This window comes from Lathyrus oleraceus, chromosome 5 (assembly GCF_024323335.1).
Source record: "Lathyrus oleraceus cultivar Zhongwan6 chromosome 5, CAAS_Psat_ZW6_1.0, whole genome shotgun sequence".
NCBI lineage: Eukaryota > Viridiplantae > Streptophyta > Magnoliopsida > Fabales > Fabaceae > Lathyrus > Lathyrus oleraceus.
This window is the reverse complement of record NC_066583.1, coordinates 589,309,893-589,332,734: the sequence shown is the minus strand read 5'-3', so window position 1 is coordinate 589,332,734 and position 22,842 is coordinate 589,309,893. Positions and strand designations below refer to the sequence as shown.

At 41.3% G+C, this 22,842-nt stretch overlaps 1 non-coding gene across 1 annotated transcript; it reads right to left on the bottom strand.

Moving 5' to 3' along the window:
- Positions 1–16,036: 16,036 nt before the first annotated feature.
- LOC127089618 (small nucleolar RNA R71) lies at positions 16,037–16,143 on the bottom strand. Its single transcript, XR_007791190.1, has one exon. It is a non-coding gene; the product is annotated as a small nucleolar RNA R71 (small nucleolar RNA).
- Between the last annotated feature and the right edge of the window lie 6,699 nt (positions 16,144–22,842).

The following is a 22,842-nucleotide window of genomic DNA, read 5'->3' as shown; positions in this document are numbered from 1 at the left end:
TTTGATATGTTGATTGTAGACACATTGTGGGACACCATGCTTTTGGTCCCATTCATTTCTTAATTGTTGTCACTGTTTTATGAATTATTGAAATGGATGCTTGCTTGGATGTTTTGAATTGGCTTACATAATTGTGTCTGGACTTTTTGATTTTCATTGACCTACTTTCTTTTGTCCAATTGAGCTGAAAATTGACATGCTACTTGTTGATTGTGTCCTGTTTAGGTGTGAATTATTTGAGGATTTTTGGAATTGTTTTGGTATGCGTTTGAGTGAAATAGTTCTGTTTGGTCAACTGAAGTTGCAAATTGCATGTTTGATGTTAAATTGTGCATGAAATGATATTGGTGAATGATATGAGCATGGGACCAATTGCATTTGCTTTCTATTTGTTTGAATTTGATTTTGGTTGAATATTACTTGCTGTTTAGATTTTTTTTCTCCCTTTTGGACCCTAGGCTTGGCCTAGTGGTCTAGTTTCTCACATTTGGTGTGGATTTTCAGGATGAAATGCACAATGCTTAAGGAGATTGCTTCAAGGCAATTTGAATTGAGTTTGGTTGATGTTTATAAACTAACTTGACTTTGTGTTGTAGGATTGGAAGCTTGAGCTTGAGCTTATAGCTTGCATTTGTGTGCATTAACTTGTGTTGTCTGTATAGATTAACATTTGCTGTTTATTGTTGGTTTGTCTGAGTACTGATGATACTTGATTGATTTCAGGTACATTTAGTCGCTTACAGTTCTTTAAGAACTTGCTTGCTGCTGCTTGGTTTTTAAACCACTTGAGGTAGGACTTCTATTCTTCATGTAGTCTGGAAGACCTGGCCTGTTACTTGGCCAGGCAACTGTCTGAAGTCCTCCTTAAGAGGCGATGTTTGTGGTTGTTTACATTTGTGCCAAGCAGGTAAAGACCTCTATGAGGCAATTGGTGGATCAAAGGGATATGCAATCTATCCCCCACTATTCTGTGAGTCGTCCCTCTGCTCACACGACTGTGTGTTGATGCATTGGGACACAAACCCAAGATCTTGTGCTGTTGCACAATCGAGTCAGAGTCTTGAGCGTAGAAGGGTCCCTCCATTCTGGACCCACGCTCCTTTGTCTGAAGCTCTCCCTGGTCAGGGATAAGAGCTGTGAAGTCTAATCTTCACTCACCTCTCATCTGCTTCACCTTAGCCCCGTAATGGCAAGGTTAAGAGCGAATACTACCCATGTACAGATGACTTGCTGAGGCAGTCAAACCCATTGTTTGAGCCCACTTGACTGGTTATAGTGTGTGCTATGTGAATATTTGCTTGAAATGCTTGTTTTGATCTGTATGCTTGTATGCTTGCTTTCTTCCTGGATAGGATTAGCTTGCAGTTGTGCAAGTAGGTAGAAACCTGAACATAGGGTAACGATGCATGACAACACTAGGCTCGAGTCCAGCTCCCTGGTAGTGTGTCTTCCCTTGGTTTCTGGCTAGTTTTTCTTTCCCTTTCAGGGGGAACTACATCGCCCTGATCCTCGTTCCAGACGAGGTATGTAGGCAGGAGACCGTGCGAGGTCTCTCCGGGCACTTTTTTTTTTCTTTTTGTGTGTGTTTACTTGTTATCTGATTGTGTGTTTGGTTCGGATGCCGACGTAAGTCCAGTGATTGGCGGTCGGGCTCCACGTTTGCCATTTTGTGTGTGTTTTGGTTCGGATGCTGATGTAAGTCCAGTGATTGGCATTCAGGCTCCATGTTTACCTGAGTTTGTGTGTGTTGTTTGGCGTGCGTGAGCCGAACTACGGCAGCTCTGATTCTCGTTCCAGACGAGATACGTAGGCATAGGATGCGACGTCCTATCGAGCTCTCTTTCTCTTAACCCCACCTGTGTTGTCTTCGGTGCGTGTGTGTGTGATGTTTAGCAACCTTTTCTTTTCTTAGAGCGTGGATCCCGTCGAGTACGACGGACGTGAGGGGTGCTAATACCTTCCCCTTGCGTAACCGACTCCCTTACCCTTTCTCTTTGGTCGCGAGACCATTTCCTTTCCAGGTTTCTCTGAGCGTTTCCTTTCCCTATCTTGGGATAAATAACGCGCAGTGGCGGCTCTGTGTTGTGTTTTTGTTTCAGCCCGCCGGTTGTTTTTCGCGGATGCGACAGCTGGCGACTCTGCTGGGGATTCATAGATGTTGACCTGTGCTGGTCCATCTTCCCTAAGCGAGTCTCTCCTAGCGTTCTAGGATAGTTTAGGTTGCTTGTTTTGCTTTATTCATTGCATTTATTATTCTAACAGTGTATATATTTGCATAAATATTTGCATGCATCATACTATCATGTTGTTGCCGTCCTCTGTGCAGGTGGTTCCTCTGTTTGGGGTGGGTGTTCTGAGTAGGGCTAAAACCCAGGCCCGAGTATACACCTAGGATTAGTGTGGTCTCATGTTGCCTCCTTCATGTTAGGTCAATATGTGCCTGGCAGCATGATGTACCACAAGCCGGACGAGGTTCATTTGACAGTGCTTGCCTCTATGGGTATTCCACTTTGGTTGAGTTACTTCATCTGAACTGTTGACTCTGGTGACCGATCATTTCCCGGATCTTTGGTTTAGACGATCTTAAGGGAGCTACAATGGCACACCCGAAAGGGCAAACCCATTGAGTATCTCTGCCCGATCGTCGAGACTATTATCCGCCTTAGGATGACCTGATTAGAATTTACCTGTGAGGGGAGGGTGATTTCTTGCAGATGCATGTTCAGATGGTGACTCAGATGGTGACTTTTTGTTCCGTGGATCAGAGTCCTATTTATAAGTCGGATTTATGGCCATTTATTGTCGTGACGCCGGAGTGCTGTCCGTGGTATTTATCAGTGGGGATCCGTTTATTTCAGGATTCCCTGGGCCGATTTTATCAGTGGGGATCCGTTTATTTCAGGATTCCCCGGGCCGATTCAGATGGTTATGGGTATCTGCTCAGAGATTGTTTGATGATGATGATGGTGTATCTTTCTTCCGTTTATTTCGGAACCCGTGGGTTAGATTGGTGGTTACTTGTTCCTTCAGATGGTTATGATCGGTTCAGAGATCAGGGTTGTGATTCAGAGCAACAAATGATCAGATGACTTGGAGGATGGCCCAGTGCATTGCATTCATACATCTGCATCATTCTCATTTTGCATTCATCTGCATCGAACCTATGTTTAGCCATATGGGGAGTATTATTGATTGAGAATCTGGTTGAGAGACATCTTGAATTTCAGAATGTGGATGTCAAAATATTATCTGTCTCGATGAAGCCAGAATCAAAGGACAGAATCTTCCTCATATGGATAGACGTTGCATTCATGCATATTAACCTGTTTGCTGTTTTGCAGGGGTCGGGTTGCTAACGTGCTTGCCTGTTTCAGGAACCATTGCTCGCGCTCGCAGAACTGTACCTTTGCACTCAACCCGTCCTCACAGATACTTCACCAGACGCAATACTCCCAGACTGATGGATCTCCCTAACACAGATATCCTCGAGCTGAAGGACAAAATGACTGAGCTGATCAACATCATGCAGGGTTTTGCAGTTGATCAGAAGGCTTTGGCTGATAAGGTTGAGAAGCTCGAGCGAGCTTCAGCTGCTAACAGTGTTGTTAACCTGGATGGTGTCTCCAACCAGGGGCTGGGTGGATCCAGAGACAGTGAAAAAAGAGCAACTGTGGGTAGGGTGAATAATAATGCTGGTGGATTTGGTGCTGCTACTGGCGGTGGACCCGGTCTGGGGCAGAATTTGAAGGATAGTCTGTTCCCTCCATTCTGTGGGTTTGATGACGACAGGGAAGAAGACAGGGAAGCCGACCAGTTCTCGATGCATAATGAACCATTTGGTCCGTACAGTGCTCCGCCACAGAACAAAGAGATTCAGTTGCTGACAGAGAAGGTAAGGGCTCTGGAAAGCCATGCTACTCCGGGATTTGTCAACATGTCCAACATGGGGCTAGTTGAGGGGATCGTGATCCCACAGAAGTTCAAAGCGCCCGCGTTTGACAAATACAATGGGAGTTCCTGCCCGGAAACCCATCTCCAAGCTTTCGTTCGCAAGATTTCTGCGTACACGACGGATCAGAAGCTCTGGATGTACTTCTTCCAGGACAGTTTGTCCGGAGGATCTCTGGAATGGTACACCAAGCTAAAGTCTGCTGATGTCAAGAGTTGGCAGGATCTGGGAGATGCGTTCTTTAAACAGTATCAGTTCAACGCTGATATGGCTCCGAGTCGTACCCAGCTGCAGGGTATGTCTCAGAAGAACAGTGAGGGGTTTAAAGAATATGCACAACGGTGGAGGGAGTTGGCTGCCAGAGTTCAACCTCCGTTGGTGGATCGGGAGATGTCGGATCTATTCATGGGTACCCTGCAAGGGGTTTTTGCTGAAAGAATGGTTGGATGCCCGGTTACCAACTTTGCTGACATTGTGGTGGCAGGGGAGAGAATCGAAAGTTGGCTGAAAATGGGGAAAATACAGGGTGGTAATGCTTCGTCATCAGGATCGAAGAAGCCCTTCGGAAATGGCCAAAGGAAAAATGAGGGTAATACCAGTGCGGTCTACGCTCAGAGAGGACCCAGTAGGGATCGTTACTTCCAGCACACCGCTGCGGTAACTATTCCTGCTGACAATCAGCCTGCACAACAGCAACAGCAGCGTCAGCCATTCCAGCAGAGGTCTCAGAGGGTAGGATATCAAGTCCGGAGGAGGATGAGTGATCGGCATTTTGACAGGCCGCCTGTGACATACTCTTTCCTATTGAAAAAGTTGAAGGATCTAGGGCTGGTACAGTTGAGGACTTTGGCACCTATGAGACCTGATCAAAGGCCAGCCAATTTTGATGAAAATGTCAAATGTGAATTCCATTTGGGTGCTCCCGGGCACAGTGTAGAGGACTGCAAAGCTTTTAAGCACGTAGTCCAAGACCTGGTGGATTCAAAAGCAATCAACTTTGCTCCATCTCCCAACGTTAATGCCAATCCCATGCCGGCACATGGTCAGGCGATGGTGAGTGCAATTGCTGAAGATTCGGATCACGCCTGCGGGATGGGTGAAGAGACTGACAGTGACTGCGAGTTTGATGGTTGGATAAAGCCGTGCGTACCAGGGATGGAAGTCCAGAACTGGAAGGCCTGAAAAGATCATCACTGCCACTCATCCGGAAGAGTAATGATTTCTGTTTTCAGTTTTATTTGCATGAAAGCCATACGTGTTGCCCGACACGTAATGGTCCATTGTAAGGGCCACCTCATGTTTAAATTTGCATTTTCTGCATCATTAATAAATGGATGTTTTTCAGTCAAAAAACGGTGTTCCCTGTTTTTCATTTATTTTTGCAGTTTAAAAAAAAACAAATAAAAATGGCAATGTTTGTTTTCATTTTTCTTTTTTGATTTGTCTCGTCCCAAAGTCGAAAAATAATTCTCCGGATCTCGTTGATAACAATTTGGTTACACCTCATATGACTTCGACAATCCAATCTATCTTGCTGAAGAAGAAGACGAAGAAGATTGTGATCTGCTGGAATTAGCCAGGTTGTCAAAACAAGAGGAGAAGGTGATTCAGCCGCATGAAGAGCGAGTTGAGATTGTTAACCTGTACACCGCCGAGGTCAGAAAGGAAATGAAAAGTGGGGCCGCTTCAGAGGCGAGTCGAAAGCATAATGGTAGCCTTGTTGAAAAAGCATGTGGATACCTTCGCCTGGGCGTGTCAGGATATGCCAGGGTCGGATACCGGTGTCGTTGTGCCCAAGCTGCCATGGAGAGAAGGTTGTCCTCTAAAGAAGCAGAACGCCAGTGCCTGTATCAGAGAGCCATGGTGACTTTGTTTCATGATATGATTTCTCATGAAATGGAATGATATGCTATGACATGATAGCAAAGTCCCAAACAGGAGAGGGGCATCTGGCAGGCCGGGGCAAGTCGTTTGACCGGTTGAGACAATTCAAACTGAGGTTGAATTCAGATAAGTGCACTATCAGAGTGCGGTCCGGTAAGATGTTGGGGTTCATTGTAAAAGAGGAATCGGGGTTGATCCTGCTAAAAAAAAAAGAAAAAAGAAAAAGAAATGCCTGAACCGTGAATGGAAAGAGAGGTTCGTGGTCTCCTGGGTAGATTGAACTACATGTCATGGTTCACATCTCACCTAACAGCCACGTGTGAACCCATGTTCAAGATGTTGAAAGAAAAAAGCAAACGGTCAGGTGAAATAATGATTGCCAAGGGGCATTGAGAAATAAAAAAAATAAGTTGCAGGAGCCTCTGATTCTGTTGCCTCCCTATGGAAAGAGACTGTTAATCTGTACTTGACAGCCCTCGAGGGGTCTACGAGGTGTATTGGGTCAGCATGACGAGTCTTGTCGAAAAGAGCATGCAATTTACCTTAGCAAAAAGTTTATCGACTGTGAAACAATACATTCACTGTTCGAGAGAACTTGCTGTACTTTGGCATAGGCTGCTCGCCGACTGAGACAGTATGCTGATTCATGCCACTTTATGGATTTCCAAAAAGGATCCGATCAAGTATGGGTTTGAGGATCCAGCATCGACCGGACAGGTTCCGAGAAGAGCAAAAGAATGTTGACTGATTTGTGATGCTCTCAGAAAGCAATCAAGGGGTGTATTGCCTGATTACATCTCTCCGCAACCCGTTGAGGATTATCAACCGAGGAAGTTTGAGTTCCCTGATGAGGACATCTCGAGGTGCTCAAATCGAAAGATTGAGAGTAACCGATCCCGGAGGAGGGGCTTGACCCTGAATCCGAACGGATTCTGATGTCTGATGGGGAGGTTAAGGTGAATGAGCTTTTGTTGCCCGGATAACGTTTGCATGCACCGACGGTGTGATTGTGTAGAAAATGGTGGTAACCTACAGAGACTGGCATGAGATGTTGCCGTTTGCATTGCATGGGTGCCGAACGTCGGTGCGCACATCTACTGGGGCAACACCTTTCTTGTTGGTATATGGAATGGAAGCCGTGTTACCGGTTGAGGTCCAAATTCCCTCTTTGAGAGTCCTGAGGGACGTGAAATTGCAAGAGGCGGAATGGGTAAGGACCCGGTACGAAGAGCTGAGCCTAATTGAGGAAAAGAGGCTGGCAGCCATCTGTCATGGGCAGCTATACCAGCAAAGGATGAAGCGTGCTTTTGACAAGAAGGTACGACCTCGGGTATATCACGTAGGTGATATGGTGCTGAAAAGGATCCTTCCTTCTCAAAACGATCGAAGGGGCAAATGGACACCCAATTATGAAGGTCCATTCGTGGTCAAGAAGGTCTTCTCTGGCGGAGCCTTGTTGCTAACGACCATGGATGGCAAGGATTTTCCATCCCCTGTGAATGCGGACGCAGTTAAAAAATACTTCGTATAAAGAGACCCGCTGGACGAAAAGAATAAAATAGTCCAGGCAAAAATGGGCATCCCGGCGAACCAAAAAACAGAAAGAAAGGTTCGGGCAAAAATTAGGGATAAAATGAAAAATGTACACCCGGCAAGTCGAAAACCTGAAAAGGCGACTTGGGCAAAAAAGGGTATCCCGGTGGACTGAAAACCCGAAAGGGCGGTCCAGGCAAAAGAGGGATTGAAACGAACAACTGCGTCTAGTATGATCGTTTGCGCTTTGGTTAAAGCATCATGGATAATACCCGGTAGGGATCAATCAGAAACGTCTTGTTCAGAAGGCAGAAAGTATGGAGAGTCTGAGGACATACGGGGTGTAACCGAGTTGGAACTCGATGAGATCACGGGTTTCATATTGCCATTAGGATAGATTTTTCCTTTTGTGCGCAATTACCTCTTTTCAGGAATTGCTTCCTTTGTATTGCTCAGTTTGAGCCACACTTTTCCAATCAATAAAATGCATATTCAGTCAAATAATTTTGTTTTTGTTTTTCATTACCGCTTTGATTGCAAAAACATCCAGATATTTTTGATAAAGAATTTTTCATTTTTAGACATACAGGTCCCTTCCGATGCATGTTTATAAGATTGAGAGCTTGAAATCTTATTCGGAAGGTTGAGTGACCCAAGTGTTGAAATCTTGACACGCCTGGGGCACGGTTTTATCTAACGATCTGTTTTGCAGGAACTGTGAGATGTTTTCACTCGCTTGTAGGTTGTGGTGGAAGCTGTACAAAACAAATCCCCATGGAGTCCAATCGGGGACGAATGAATATGAAGGGATGACGGAGAAGACGTTGAGACGTACGATGATCCTTGATGGTAATCAAGAAGACTCTTCAAAGTCGGAAGATTTGAAAGTCTGTAGAAATTCCCCGCAGAGTCCGATCAAGAACGAGTGTATGAAGAAAGGACGGAGAGACGACGAGACGTCCGACGACCTTTGGAATTAATCAAGAAGACTCTTCAAAGTCGAAAAATTGGAATTTCTGTATAAGTCCCAGGAGTACGTCTCGTCGAGCGTGGAGCGATTGGGAATACAAGATGATGGAGCAGAAAAGGTCCAGACGAGTCTGGGAGTTCTCAAAAGTGGAAAGCTGATACGAGATTGGGAGGTGGATACCATGGTTCGACGAGTCGGCGGGTGTTCTGTACCAACTTTTCTCATTTCCCCAGCTAGGTCCCCAAGCAGAATTAGAGGACCAACTCCCCAGCAGATCCAAGGTCTATGGATCCCTTAGCCGAGTCGAGATGATTGTCCCTGGCAGGTTTAAAACGGTGTTTCCTCAGCAGCCAGACCTGAAGGTTGCTATCCCCGAGTGGAGCGGGTTTCAATGAAGTATATCTCCAGCAGTGTTCATCCTACCAGTGGATTGAATGAGTTTCCGTAGCGGATTGATATTGGCATCCCCAACTGAGTTGATTCTATCTATGGATTGCATGGGTTGTCCCCAGCGGAGTAGCATTCATTTCCCCTAGCAGGGTCAGGATGGTTATCCCCAGCAGGTGTCAGATCGATGCTTTCCCAGTCGCCAGGCCTGAAGGTGGCTGTTTCCCAGCAGAGTATCTGTGAGCATTTCCCCAGTAAAGTTGCCAGGTATCTGTGAGGGTTCTCCAAGCAGAGGTGGATGTACATCCCCAGCAATTCAAAGATCGAGGTGTCCCCACAGAGTGTTGGTGGTTCTTATCCCCAGCAAATTCCCGAGCGGATTGGGTGCAAAGGAGGTTTTCCCCAGCAAGGGTTGCCTTTCCCCAACAGCAGTGCTATTCCCCAGCAGGGCGGAATCGGAGTATTGACGAGTTTCTCAGCAGAGTATCTCGTGCTCCTCAGAAGAGTCCCTTGAGGGGGATGCTTTTTATGCATTCATCATGTAGAGTAAGCATAGCATGTTGCATAGAAAAAATAAATCGCGTAGCATTTCCATAATTGTGGAGCATTACGCAGAAAAATCAATCATGCATCATATTGCACGCATAAGTTAGTCTCAAGCTGTGGTTACTGTTTGAGAGGTGGTTTTATCAGACAGTGAAGGTGTTACTCCGAGGAGTCTAGCATCATGGTTTTAATCAAGGATATTCCCCAGTAGTACGATACTGGAGGGTAAGTTTCTGTCGAGCAGAAATGGGAATGTTAATCAAGAAAGTTTCGGGGTTCAAGAAAAACAAGAAAGAAGATAATCCCCAGCTAAATGCGAAGTGTTTGTCTGCCAGGGTTGAATAGAGAGCAGTCGGCTCAGGGCTTGTCATCCTCAGCATGGGTCGTTGTGGCATTCCGGCCAATTTCCGATTTCCAGATCGAAGAGGTTCTCAACAGTCAGGACGAAGAACTTGTGGCACTCCGGCCAATTTCCGATTTCCAGATCGAAGAGGTTCTCAACAGTCAGGACGAAGAACTTGTGGCACTCCGGCCAGTTTCCGATTTCCAGATCGAAGAGGTTCTCAACAGTCAGGACGAAGAACTTGTGGCACTCCGGCCAGTTTCCGATTTCCAGATCGAAGAGGTTCTCAACAGTCAGGACGAAGAACTTGCGGCAATCCGGCCAGTTTCCGATTTCCAGATCGAAGAGGTTCTCAACAGTCAGGACGAAGAACTTGTGGCATTCCGGCCAGTTTCCGATTTCCAGATCGAAGAGGTTCTCAACAGTCAGGACGAAGAACTTGTGGCATTCCGGCCAGTTTCCGATTTCCAGATCGAAGAGGTTCTCAACAGTCAGGACGAAGAACTTGTGGCATTCCGGCCAGTTTCCGATTTCCAGATCGAAGAGGTTCTCAACAGTCAGGACGAAGAACTTGTGGCACTCCGGCCAGTTTCCGATTTCCAGATCGAAGAGGTTCTCAACAGTCAGGACGAAGAACTTGTGGCACTCCGGCCAGTTCCGATTTCCAGATCGAGGAAGCTCACGATGATTAGATCGATGCAGCTTGCGGCAATCCGGCCAGTTTCCCGGTATCCAGACCGAAGTGGTATCCAGACCGAAGTGGTATCCAGACCGAAGAGGTGTTCAGACCAAAGTGGTGTTCAGGCCAAGAAAATGAAAAAAGAAGAGAAAATTTCGGGGTTCAAGAAAATGAAAAAGGAGAGAGAATAGTAATCCCGAGCGAGTGGTGTTCAGGCCATGGGTTATCCCTGTGTTACCATTTATTTTGGTATCCAGGTCGACAGTGTTGTTTTGGTATCCAGGTCGACGTTTATGTTTTGGGGTTCAAGCCGAGTTTTCTCCGTACCAGACAGATTTTTCTTTGAGATTGCTTCTTCGCCGATTCTGACAGGCGTTGTTAATTATTTCCCATCAGAGTGCAAATTGTTCGTCTGTTCTTGGTATTCAATCACTCTTCATCCTGATCATCTGAAAGCCGAGGCTATTCATATCGACAGGTTCACAGTGGATTGAATAGGGGCAGCTGTAACACCTCAAAATTTGCCCTCCTCTCTTGGGACTAGCATAACATATTACATATCATTTTTAGGTCATTAGGAATTGCATATTGCATATCATGTGGTTACATTGTGCAAGCCATCCTCACAAGTCTTGATCAAGAAGATTTAGGAGGTCATGTGCATGCTGGGGTTTCAGTGGATTGGATCATTAATCATCTGAGGGTGGTGATTCAAATTAGGGTTTTGTGATTCTCAAAGGAGATTGATCTTCATCTTGTTTGAAGTGATACATCATCATCATCATGGTTTGTTATCATCAAGTGTTGAAGCAGATTCCTTGAGATTAGGGTTTTGACCACTGGTCAACCCTAATCAATTGCATTAGGCCAATAAGGGCATGGTTAGGAGATGGGGTCTATGATGGATATGAGGATCATCATATGATTTTATGGAGCTAATTTAGGCTAGGGTTTCACCCTTGAGCCATTTCATCACAAGATTGGGGCTCAGATTGATCAGTGCATGGCTAAATTCATCTATCAGTTGAAAAAGTCAACTGTGGTCAACTGTGCATGATTTTATGGATTTGGAGGTGGAAATGAGTTGGATACACTTCATTCATGTTGAAACAAGTGTTATTTGACATGTCAAAGCTTAAGAATGAAGAAAATCAAGCCAGGACAAGAATTGCCAAAAACAGAAAGTGACTTGTAATGGAAGTTTCCAAAAATGGAAAGTTTTTGACCTCAAAATTACATGTCCAAGGAAGCTTCAAATGAAAATTTGTTCAACATGAAAGTTGTAGATCTTGGTCTCACCTTTCCAAAAAGTCCAAGAACTTGAAAATCCCATGTATGGTTGGCAAGTTATGGTCCATTCAATTTCAAAAATGACCCATAATCAAAGTGGCATAACTTCCACATGGAGTGTCCAAATTGAGTGATCTTTTTATGTGCAAACTCCATTTGACATGAACTTTCATGGTGCATAATTGGAATTCATCAAAAATGGTCAATGCAAAAAGTCAATTTTCAAGTGTACAGTTAAAAATCCAAGGGCAAAATGGTCCAAGTTGAGAAATAATGGGAATTTTGGCATGGGGATTTTTGCAACACCTCACAAATGCAAATTGGAAATGGTTTGAATTGTCATAACATGTGGAGGTGCAATATTTGACCAAGTCATTTTGGAACTTCATTTGAAAATGTACAATTTAGCATAGCATAGTGAAAATGAGAATTACAAGTCCAATTGCCATGAGACAAGTGCCAACACATCACAACTGGTATTTGGAGAGTGTGTGAGCTGTCATACAGCTGTCACAAGGCCTGATGTGAAATACCAATTTTGCCCTTGCTTAGTAAAATACATTTTTGCTAATCACATTTCATTTTGGTTAATTGGATGATTAAGAGTGTGATTAAGTGGAAGTATATAACATTAATCATAACTAACTTTGGATCAGAATCACAAATCTCCAGAAATTCTAACAACTTTTCCCTCGAATTCTCCAAATTCATCAAGAACATTCATCAACAAAATTCATTCAAACTCCTTCAATTCTTCATCAATTCGAGTGATTCTTCTTGCTTCCTCTTCCATGCACTAGGATCTTCAACTGTTTCATCAATTCCTCATCATAACCTTGCAAATTCGTGACTGTTCCAATTATGCTCAACAATGGCAATTTGCGATTTCTTCCAATAGAAGCAACATTGGATCAAGCTAAGCATTGAAGTCACCTTCCTATACTTCCTTCTTCATCTGTTTGGAGGAATCGCGCGCAAAAGCTCAAGGAATCCACACTGTCTTCAATTTAAGGTGCCAAATCGAATCTCATCATTTCTTTAATTGAGATATGCGTTTTGTAGTGTGTTTAATGTAGATGAATGTGATGGTTGTGGTTTGCAAAATGATTGAGTGAGGTGAGAGAAATCTCGATTCAAAGTTTGATGTTCATTCCTTGTCATGCTCGATTCGTGATGTATGGTAGGATTTAGGGAAAATAGTTAGCATATTCTTGATGTATGTTGGAAGAGGAAGAGAACGGTGTGTCATTTGCGTATTTTCGTTGAGGTTGGATCATGACCGAAGCTGGAGGTAGAAGAACATGAACGCGATGAAGATGAAGTGATTTCTGGAAAAGGCTCGCGTTTGATCCGCTGAAGCGCAAGGCCAAGTTCGAATTCTGTTTACCGCCTTGAGCTGTCCAATCGCGAGCTGACAGCGAATAAATGAGGAGCGCTGTCGTTTGGTACCGGGCTATGAATATTACAATTGCCACTGAAATCATTTTAATTCATTAAACCACTTAAATATTTATTTCATTATTTAACAAAACTTTAAAAAATCATAGAAACTTAATTATTAATCCAAAATTAGTGAGGCTTTTTTTGATAGATCCCAAATTTTGTCTAGAATTTTATAGGCATGATACCATAAGTTGTGCATGGAGAAATTTTGACCTTGCCTATTGATCTTTGACTTGTGTATATTTTTTGCATGTTTTGCCATTTTTAACATGAAATGCTCATACCTTTAAAGAAATGAATGAAAATTTTTGTGCTTGTTCTGGACATGTTGATGGTGATTTTCATGTGTGGTTTGTGATTTTTGGATACTTGGTGATGGAGATATAATTTTTTGAATCTAGGTGTGACAATTTGTGTCACACCAAGCTAGGTCAACTTTCTGATTTTATTTAAAATGCCTAGAGATGTTGATTTGAGCTGAAATTTTGTGTGGATGATCATTGATATGTCAAGATAACATGTGATTTTCGGTGGAATTTTTGATGTCATTTTCTAATTGATTGATAATTTTCTTCTCTGTATGCTCATTTGGTAACATTGTGTGATACATGTTGGTATTTTGATTGTGAAATTCTCATAGTGTATTGGATGAAGATGAAATTTGATATGTTGATTGTAGACACATTGTGGGACACCATGCTTTTGGTCCCATTCATTTCTTAATTGTTGTCACTGTTTTATGAATTATTGAAATGGATGCTTGCTTGGATGTCTTGAATTGGCTTACATAATTGTGTCTGGACTTTTTGATTTTCATTGACCTACTTTCTTTTGTCCAATTGAGCTGAAAATTGACATGCTACTTGTTGATTGTGTCCTGTTTAGGTGTGAATTATTTGAGGATTTTTGGAGTTGTTTTGGTATGCTTTTGAGTGAAATAGTTCTGTTTGGTCAATTGAAGTTGCAAATTGCATGTTTGATGTTAAATTGTGCATGAAATGATATTGGTGAATGATATGAGCATGGGACTAATTGCATTTGCTTTCTATTTGTTTGAATTTGATTTTGGTTGAATATTACTTGCTGTTTAGATTTTTTTTCTCCCTTTTGGACCCTAGGCTTGGCCTAGTGGTCTAGTTTCTCACATTTGGTGTGGATTTTCAGGATGAAATGCACAATGCTTAAGGAGATTGCTTCAAGGCAATTTGAATTGAGTTTGGTTGATGTTTATAAACTAACTTGACTTTGTGTTGTAGGATTGGAAGCTTGAGCTTGAGCTTATAGCTTGCATTTGTGTGCATTAACTTGTGTTGTCTGTATAGATTAACATTTGCTGTTTATTGTTGGTTTGTCTGAGTACTGATGATACTTGATTGATTTCAGGTACATTTAGTCGCTTACAGTTCTTTAAGAACTTGCTTGCTGCTGCTTGGTTTTTAAACCACTTGAGGTAGGACTTCTATTCTTCATGTAGTCTGGAAGACCTGGCCTGTTACTTGGCCAGGCAACTGTCTGAAGTCCTCCTTAAGAGGCGATGTTTGTGGTTGTTTACATTTGTGCCAAGCAGGTAAAGACCTCTATGAGGCAATTGGTGGATCAAAGGGATATGCAATCTATCCCCCACTATTCTGTGAGTCGTCCCTCTGCTCACACGACTGTGTGTTGATGCATTGGGACACAAACCCAAGATCTTGTGCTGTTGCACAATCGAGTCAGAGTCTTGAGCGTAGAAGGGTCCCTCCATTCTGGACCCACGCTCCTTTGTCTGAAGCTCTCCCTGGTCAGGGATAAGAGCTGTGAAGTCTAATCTTCACTCACCTCTCATCTGCTTCACCTTAGCCCCGTAATGGCAAGGTTAAGAGCGAATACTACCCATGTACAGATGACTTGCTGAGGCAGTCAAACCCATTGTTTGAGCCCACTTGACTGGTTATAGTGTGTGCTATGTGAATATTTGCTTGAAATGCTTGTTTTGATCTGTATGCTTGTATGCTTGCTTTCTTCCTGGATAGGATTAGCTTGCAGTTGTGCAAGTAGGTAGAAACCTGAACATAGGGTAACGATGCATGACAACACTAGGCTCGAGTCCAGCTCCCTGGTAGTGTGTCTTCCCTTGGTTTCTGGCTAGTTTTTCTTTCCCTTTCAGGGGGAACTACATCGCCCTGATCCTCGTTCCAGACGAGGTATGTAGGCAGGAGACCGTGCGAGGTCTCTCCGGGCACTTTTTTTTTTCTTTTTGTGTGTGTTTACTTGTTATCTGATTGTGTGTTTGGTTCGGATGCCGACGTAAGTCCAGTGATTGGCGGTCGGGCTCCACGTTTGCCATTTTGTGTGTGTTTTGGTTCGGATGCTGATGTAAGTCCAGTGATTGGCATTCAGGCTCCATGTTTACCTGAGTTTGTGTGTGTTGTTTGGCGTGCGTGAGCCGAACTACGGCAGCTCTGATTCTCGTTCCAGACGAGATACGTAGGCATAGGATGCGACGTCCTATCGAGCTCTCTTTCTCTTAACCCCACCTGTGTTGTCTTCGGTGCGTGTATGTGTGATGTTTAGCAACCTTTTCTTTTCTTAGAGCGTGGATCCCGTCGAGTACGACGGACGTGAGGGGTGCTAATACCTTCCCCTTGCGTAACCGACTCCCTTACCCTTTCTCTTTGGTCGCGAGACCATTTCCTTTCCAGGTTTCTCTGAGCGTTTCCTTTCCCTATCTTGGGATAAATAACGCGCAGTGGCGGCTCTGTGTTGTGTTTTTGTTTCAGCCCGCCGGTTGTTTTTCACGGATGCGACACCACGGAGGACCCGAACCTAGATTTGTCAGTGTTTTTGCAATACACAGACACAGTGAAAGCGAATGGTGTCAGCCTCGAAGCTATAAGACTATGTTTTTTCCCTTTATCATTAAGAGATAGAGCTAGAGCTTAGCTCCAGTCTCCACCGTCCAACTTTGTCACTACGTGGAACGAGTTGTAGAAAGTTTCATTGGCACGATATTTTCCACCTAGTAAGACGGCTATGCTAAGAGCCCAAATAAACGGTTTTAAATAAAAAGACAACGAATCACTTTTTGAAGCTTGGGAGAGATACAAGGACATGATGAGGCTTTGTCCATATCACGGTCTAGAAGAGTGGTTGATCATTCATACCTTTTACAATGGTCTCTTGTACAACACAAGATTGACAGTAGACGTCGCTGCAGGTGGCGCACTGATGGATAAACCCTACAATGAGACCTATCAACTTATAGAAAGTATGGCCCAAAATCACTACCAGTAGGGAAGTGAAAGAACCTCCATAGAGAAACCTCCAACGAAAGGCGGTATGTACGAAATAAGCAGTATAGACCATGTAAATGCTAAGGTAGATGCTCTTACTCAAAAGATAGAAAACCTTACCATAACACCCGCAACCACCATGGCTGCCGTAGCACCAAACTGCGAGATATGCGGAGTTCCTGGGCATGCTTCCCCTGAATGTCAACTTTTGACAGGAATCTCCACAGACCAAGTGAATTATGCTCAAGGAAACCCTTACTAAAACACCTATAACCCAGGTTGGAAGAACCATCCGAACTTTTTGTACAAAAACAATAACGCATTGTATGCACCTAACCAAGCACTTGTTATACCACCAGGATATCATAAAGTTGCCACAAATGCACCAAATGCTCCTAGGAAGTTAAACCTTGAAATAATGATGGAAAACTTCATAGCTACCCAAGCCCAAACAAATAAGGATTTCCTAAATCAAAACATACACACTAGTAAGCAAATAAAGCAATTAGCAAACAAAGTAGACGCTTTAGCCACCCATAACAAAATGTTAGAAACACAAATTTCACAAGTGACTCAACAAAAAGCACCTACTGCTGCCCCTGTAGGTACATTTCCTGGACAACCATAACCAAACCCGAAAGGTCATGTGAATGCTATTATACTACGAAGTGGGATAGAATTAGATGGACGAATCGACCCTAGAATTCAAAGTTCAGCCATGCACCAAGACCCTGCTAAGTTAACTGAGAAGGAAGACGAACTAAAGGAAGATAAAAGCAAAGAGGTCGTAGAGAAAGAAGAACCATATGTGCCTCCACCACCATATAAACCTCTTATCTTGTATCCTCAAAGACTTGTTAAAACCAAAAGTGTAGGGCAATTCAAGAAATTTGTAGAGCTTTTGAAATAATTAAATATCACAATACCCTTTACAGAAGCCATCACTCAAAGGCCCTCATACGCTAAGTTTCTTAAGGAGATCTTATCTAACAAGAAGAAGATCGAGGATAACGAAACTGTTACACTTACTGCAGAGTGTATCGCTATAATTCAAAACAATATGCCTCCTAAGCTAAAAGACCCATGGAGTTTCTCCATACCCTGTGTAATCGGAAAGTTTGTCATAGACAAAACACTATGCAAATTAGGAGCCAGTATCAGCTTGATGCCTTTGTCCATATGCGAAAGGCTTAAAATGGGAGAGTTGAGACCAACTAGGATGTCTGTACAACTTACGGATCGTTCTGTTAAATTTCCCGTAGGTATGCTAGAGAATGTTCAAGTGTGCATAGGTCAATTCTATATTCCTACTGATTTCATAATCATGGACATAAAGGAGGATTCCAATATCCCTATCATATTAGAAAGATCATTCTTAGCCACTGCCGGAGCTATTATAGATGTAAAGAAAGGCAAGCTAACCTTTGAAGTCGGTGAGGAAAAAGTCGAATTTATTTTGATGCAATTCTTAAAGGCACCAGCTATAGACGATACATGTTGTCTGCTAGATGTCATTGACGAATGTGTAAGAGAAATGGAGAATGAACAAACATCATACTCCGAAATACTGAAAATTCCAAGGCCTCCTACTTTTGTAGATGAAAATTGGCATAAGGAATACCAAGATGACAACCTAAGTGAATGTCTAGCACTAACACCCAATCATATGCCTTGCCCGAAGAAACCAACATTAGAACTTAAAATGCTACCCAAGAATTTAAGGTACAAATTCCTAGACATTGAACTCGAGTGACCTGTAATGGTTAATAAAGACTTAGGGCAAATAGAAACCGAAAAAATCCTACATGTTTTAAGGAAATATCCAATTGCTTTAGGCTACAATATCTCATATCTAAAAGGAATAAGCCCTTCCATATGCATGCATCGCATTATGCTAGAGGAAGACGGTAAGACCTCTAGAGAACATCAAAGAAGGATAAATCTCATTCTGACTGATGTAGTAAAGAAAGAAGTGCAAAAGCTGTTAGAAGCAGGGATTATCTACCCAATATCCGATAGCTAATGGGTCAGCCCAGTACATGCCATACCAAAGAAGGAAGGCGTCACAGTTGTTAATAATGAAAAAGGAAAATCTATAGCACAAAGAGTGGTAACTGGAAGTAGAATGTGCATTGATTATAGAAAATTAAACAAAGCCACTCGAAAGGATCATTTTCCTTTACCGTTTATTGATCAAATGCTTGAACGATTGGCTAAGCATTCTCACTTCTGCTATTTAGACGGTTATTCATAACTTATATGGTGTTGATTGGTCGTGTTCATCATTTAATTTTATTTTTCGTGACTTGCTTGCTTATGAAACATCACTGAAATTTCCTGTGCTTAGTTTAGATAAATGTTTTTGGAGCATGAGGTTGAATTTGTGATGAGGAGGCGATCACATTAATGATGGTATCGTGTCCTGAATTTACCAAACAATGAAACTCTAGTGGAGGACCATCGAAGAAGACAACCGAAGTTTATCTCGGGCCATCTGAGTTTAAGGCACACTGGACAAATGAAATAATATGATTGGTTCAATTTAAATGCAATCTCGTATTTCATTTCAGCTAAATTCCATCGTGCACCCCAACCTTATGAGTGTTGGATCTGCTACGTCAATTAATGAGGCTTGGTCCAACGCTCCGTGTTTTTTCTGATTTTAATTCTTTTTCTATTTTAATTTTTAATTGCATTTTCTTTTTAAATTCATAGAAAAATCATTTTACATCCAAAAAATCCCAAAATAATTTCTAAAATTCTCTTTTATTTTTCTTCATCTCATTTTTATTTGTCCATATTTTATTTCACTGATTTTCTATTTTTCATGGAATTTCTCTTTTCTCCTTTATTTTAATTGGTTTAAAAATACGTTTCTGCATTTTTAAATTCTGAAAAATTCATTATATGCTTCTTATTTTATTTCCAACCTTCCATAATTTTCTTGGCCATTTACTTGGTGTTTTGAAGGACCTTATAGATTTTTCACTTTACTTCTATTTTAAAATTCATTTAAAAATACTTTTGGTGCATTTTTGTTTCATTTAATTTAATTTTATATTTGTGTGACCTTTGTGAACTTCTGTTGGCCTTAGATCATGATTGTTTGGACCATAAGTCTCATCAAACTTAATGAATCTTGGATGTTGATGGGGTGAAAACCCTAATCCACCAAAATGGATGATTGATTTTGATGGTGACTTGATCAAACCTTTGATCCAATTTGGGTGTGATCTCTCTTGTTTCCTTCTTCTTCACCTCTCTCTTTCCCCTTGATCAAATGGATGACTTGTGTCCATCTTGTTCATGATGTATGGATTTGTATTTGATGAACTTTCATCATTTCAAATCTACATCCTAATTGATCACGAATCATTTAAGGTACTTTAGATTGATGCATAAGTTTGTCCTAAGCACAATGCAGTGTATATTGAAGTAATAGATCATCCTTCTAGCCTTTGCGCTTGACCATTTATCTTCTTTGTTTCTTTTTTGTGTGGCACGACTTTAGGAGAATGATTTGCATATCATTTATCGAGCATGTATTAACACTAAAATTATTATTAATTGGCCTCAGATAGTTGTGACGTTTACATAAGTCTAATTACGATTGCTTAACATAACGTTAAATTTGTCCTGAAAGTAAGGCATTTTCATAAGTGAGATTGTAAGTCTCATATTCCCTATGGTATTGTGTGAAAATATTGCTCCCTTTTCATTTGTGAGAGCTAGTGGCATACTTGTTGATTTTATCCAAGTTTGAGCCCTTCTCATGATGATGTATAAGTTTATATTTTCATGCTTGTGGGTGAATAGTTTAGTGTTCTCCGAAAAATGACCAAAAAATATTTCATTTTTGATCACTAACATATTTTACTAACATCCTATTACATTAGTTTTATTTTGATGTCATTTATTTTATGCATTTATTTCTTGTTATTTACTTTATGCTTTTATTTTAGCATCTCATATTATATTGTTTTATGGCTTGTTATTTGTTCTTTGTCCATTTGGACTTTCATTTCCTTGTAAAAAACACTAATGAAGAGAAGAAAAACTAAAAGTTTTGCTTCCCTTGATTCATGGACTTGAGGTTACTATCCTTAACATTGTTATGGAATTATGGACATAGAGCTAGGACATTGACCCTTTCTTTGAGAGATTGTGATTTGAGACCTTGGGATTCATCTGACTTTGGATTTCTTTGTGAAGACCTGTCTTGGTTATTTTGGTTTCATCTGATGCATGATTATTTTTTGCATATTTGGTTTGCTTGAGGCTTAATCCAAATGAGGGAATTATTGCTTGGCTTATGTCATAAAGCTTGCTATCTCTTTGTTAGATCTTTCCTCCCTAGTTTTTACTTTATGCTCTAGGATAATCTCTTCTTCTCCTCCCTTTCTTTAATTTTCAAATATTCTCCCTCTTTTAAAAAATCGTCTTGATTTTAAACTTGAACCATTTTCTCAATAAACCTTGGCTTTTGTCAAGTGATTTTCAAAAAAAATTCCTAATAAATGCTAATTCATCTTAAGTATATTTAGACCAGTTTCAAAAGAATTAAAAATGCATAACTCATTCAAATTATTTTGTGCCCTTTGTGTATTTTTCCCTTTAAAACTCTTTTTTCAAAGTTTAGATATGAGTCATTTCAATAGTTGAGATATAATTCTCCTATCTCCATAGTATTGATGATAATTCTTTTCCATCTAAGAGAGCTAATGGCATACTTATAGATTTTTATCCAAGCTGGAGCCCTTCTCATGATGATACAAAGTTCTCATACTCGTGGGTGACTAGTTGAGTATTCTCCTTAACATGAAAAAATGTATTTTCATTAAAAAAATAAATCAAAACAAACATCTTTGATATTTTTACCATGAACTACGAGGTTTTAATCCTCCATTGCACTTTGTTGGTACGCAGACATGAGACTTCAAAAGTCTTGGCAAACACAAAAATTAAGGAAAAAACATACTTATTCTCTCATCTCTCCAATCTTTTTGCAAACAACACCTTTTTCAAACCAAAACATACATAGTTTCAAAGAGGATCCCATGGAGTACCATGGATGTTTAGGGTGCTAAGACATTTCCTTTGCATAATTAACCTCCGGACCCGTATCTTTTTTTATAGTTTTGTTTTAAAACTTCTTTGGGTTTTATTCGTACTTTTCCCATTTTCCTTTGGAAATAATAAAAGTGTGGTGGCGACTCTTACTTTGTGAGTTAAGTTAATCAATAGCTTAAACTCAAAAGTTTTACCGTAACAGTAAAGTGACGACTCTATTGGGGAGTAGTCTTAGTGGGTTTAGCTTATCTTTGTTTATGTGTATATATTATGTTTGTTGTTGTTTGTTATTGTTTGTTTTGTCTAGTGTTTGGTGATCTCTGTGTGGTGAGATAAGTCATTTACCCAGACTTGAGATCTCTTATGATAGGAGGATGGTATAGTCTTGTTTGGCTTACGTGGAATTAATCCTTAATATGTTGACTTGAGATCCCCCGCTCAGTGGAGGCTCCTTTGGAATTACTGATGTCACACGAGTAGTTGTAGTTGGCATTACTTTTTCCGACCTAGGAGCCCAAGTAGTTGAGGACCTTAGAACCCTTAACCCATCTTGGCATTTTAGGATGTAGTGTGATGGTTATTCAGGTGTAGACTTGACTTAGTTGTTACACAATACTACACTCGGACGAGTTTCTCTTGAGAATATTATTGGTTGGCGAGTAGTCGTTTAAGTCGGTAATATCCAAAAGATGGAATTATGACTTTGGGAACTCTTTAGAACCTTGTTCTACATGTGATTATACCCTTAGCACATACATTATGGGTTGGATCTTACCCTTGGCTCCATGCTCGTGACTCCAGACTTTTGGACCTTGTTTGTGTGCCTTGTGTGATCTTGTTTGTGATTGCTTCATCATGCACTCATTGCATTCATGAGTATTTTTTTTCAGTTTTCAAGGAACTTAGAGACTCTCTTTGCAAACATCGCAAATATTTTGACTATGGATATTGGAAGAAGTAACATCGGAAATACAGTTTCAGACATCCCGATCTTAAGGAATTAAGAAAGCTAGCATCTTTTGTGTATGATCCTAAGGATTTCAGAGACCGTTTTGGAAGATTTTTGCCTGTTCTATCTACTGATGTTGAAGATGGTATTCTTTGTACTTTAGTTCAGTTCTACGATCCTGTTTATCGGTGCTTCACTTTCCCTGACTATCAGTTGTTGCCTACCATGGAGGAGTATGCTTATATTTTGGGAATGCCAATTTTTGATAGAGTTCCTTTTAGTGGGGTGGAAGGAATTCTTGAGTCTCAAGTTATTACTGAGGTTATTCACCTGAGGAAATCTGATACAGATGCTAATCTCATTGTCAAAGGAGGTATCAGGGGGATGACTTTAAAAAAAATTATTGAGAAAGTTTTTTCTTTTGCCAATGCTGGTAGCATGGCGGCTTTTGAAGTTATCTTTGCCTTACTCATCTATAGTTTGGTCATGTTCCCCAATATTGACAATTTTGTTAATATTAATGCTAT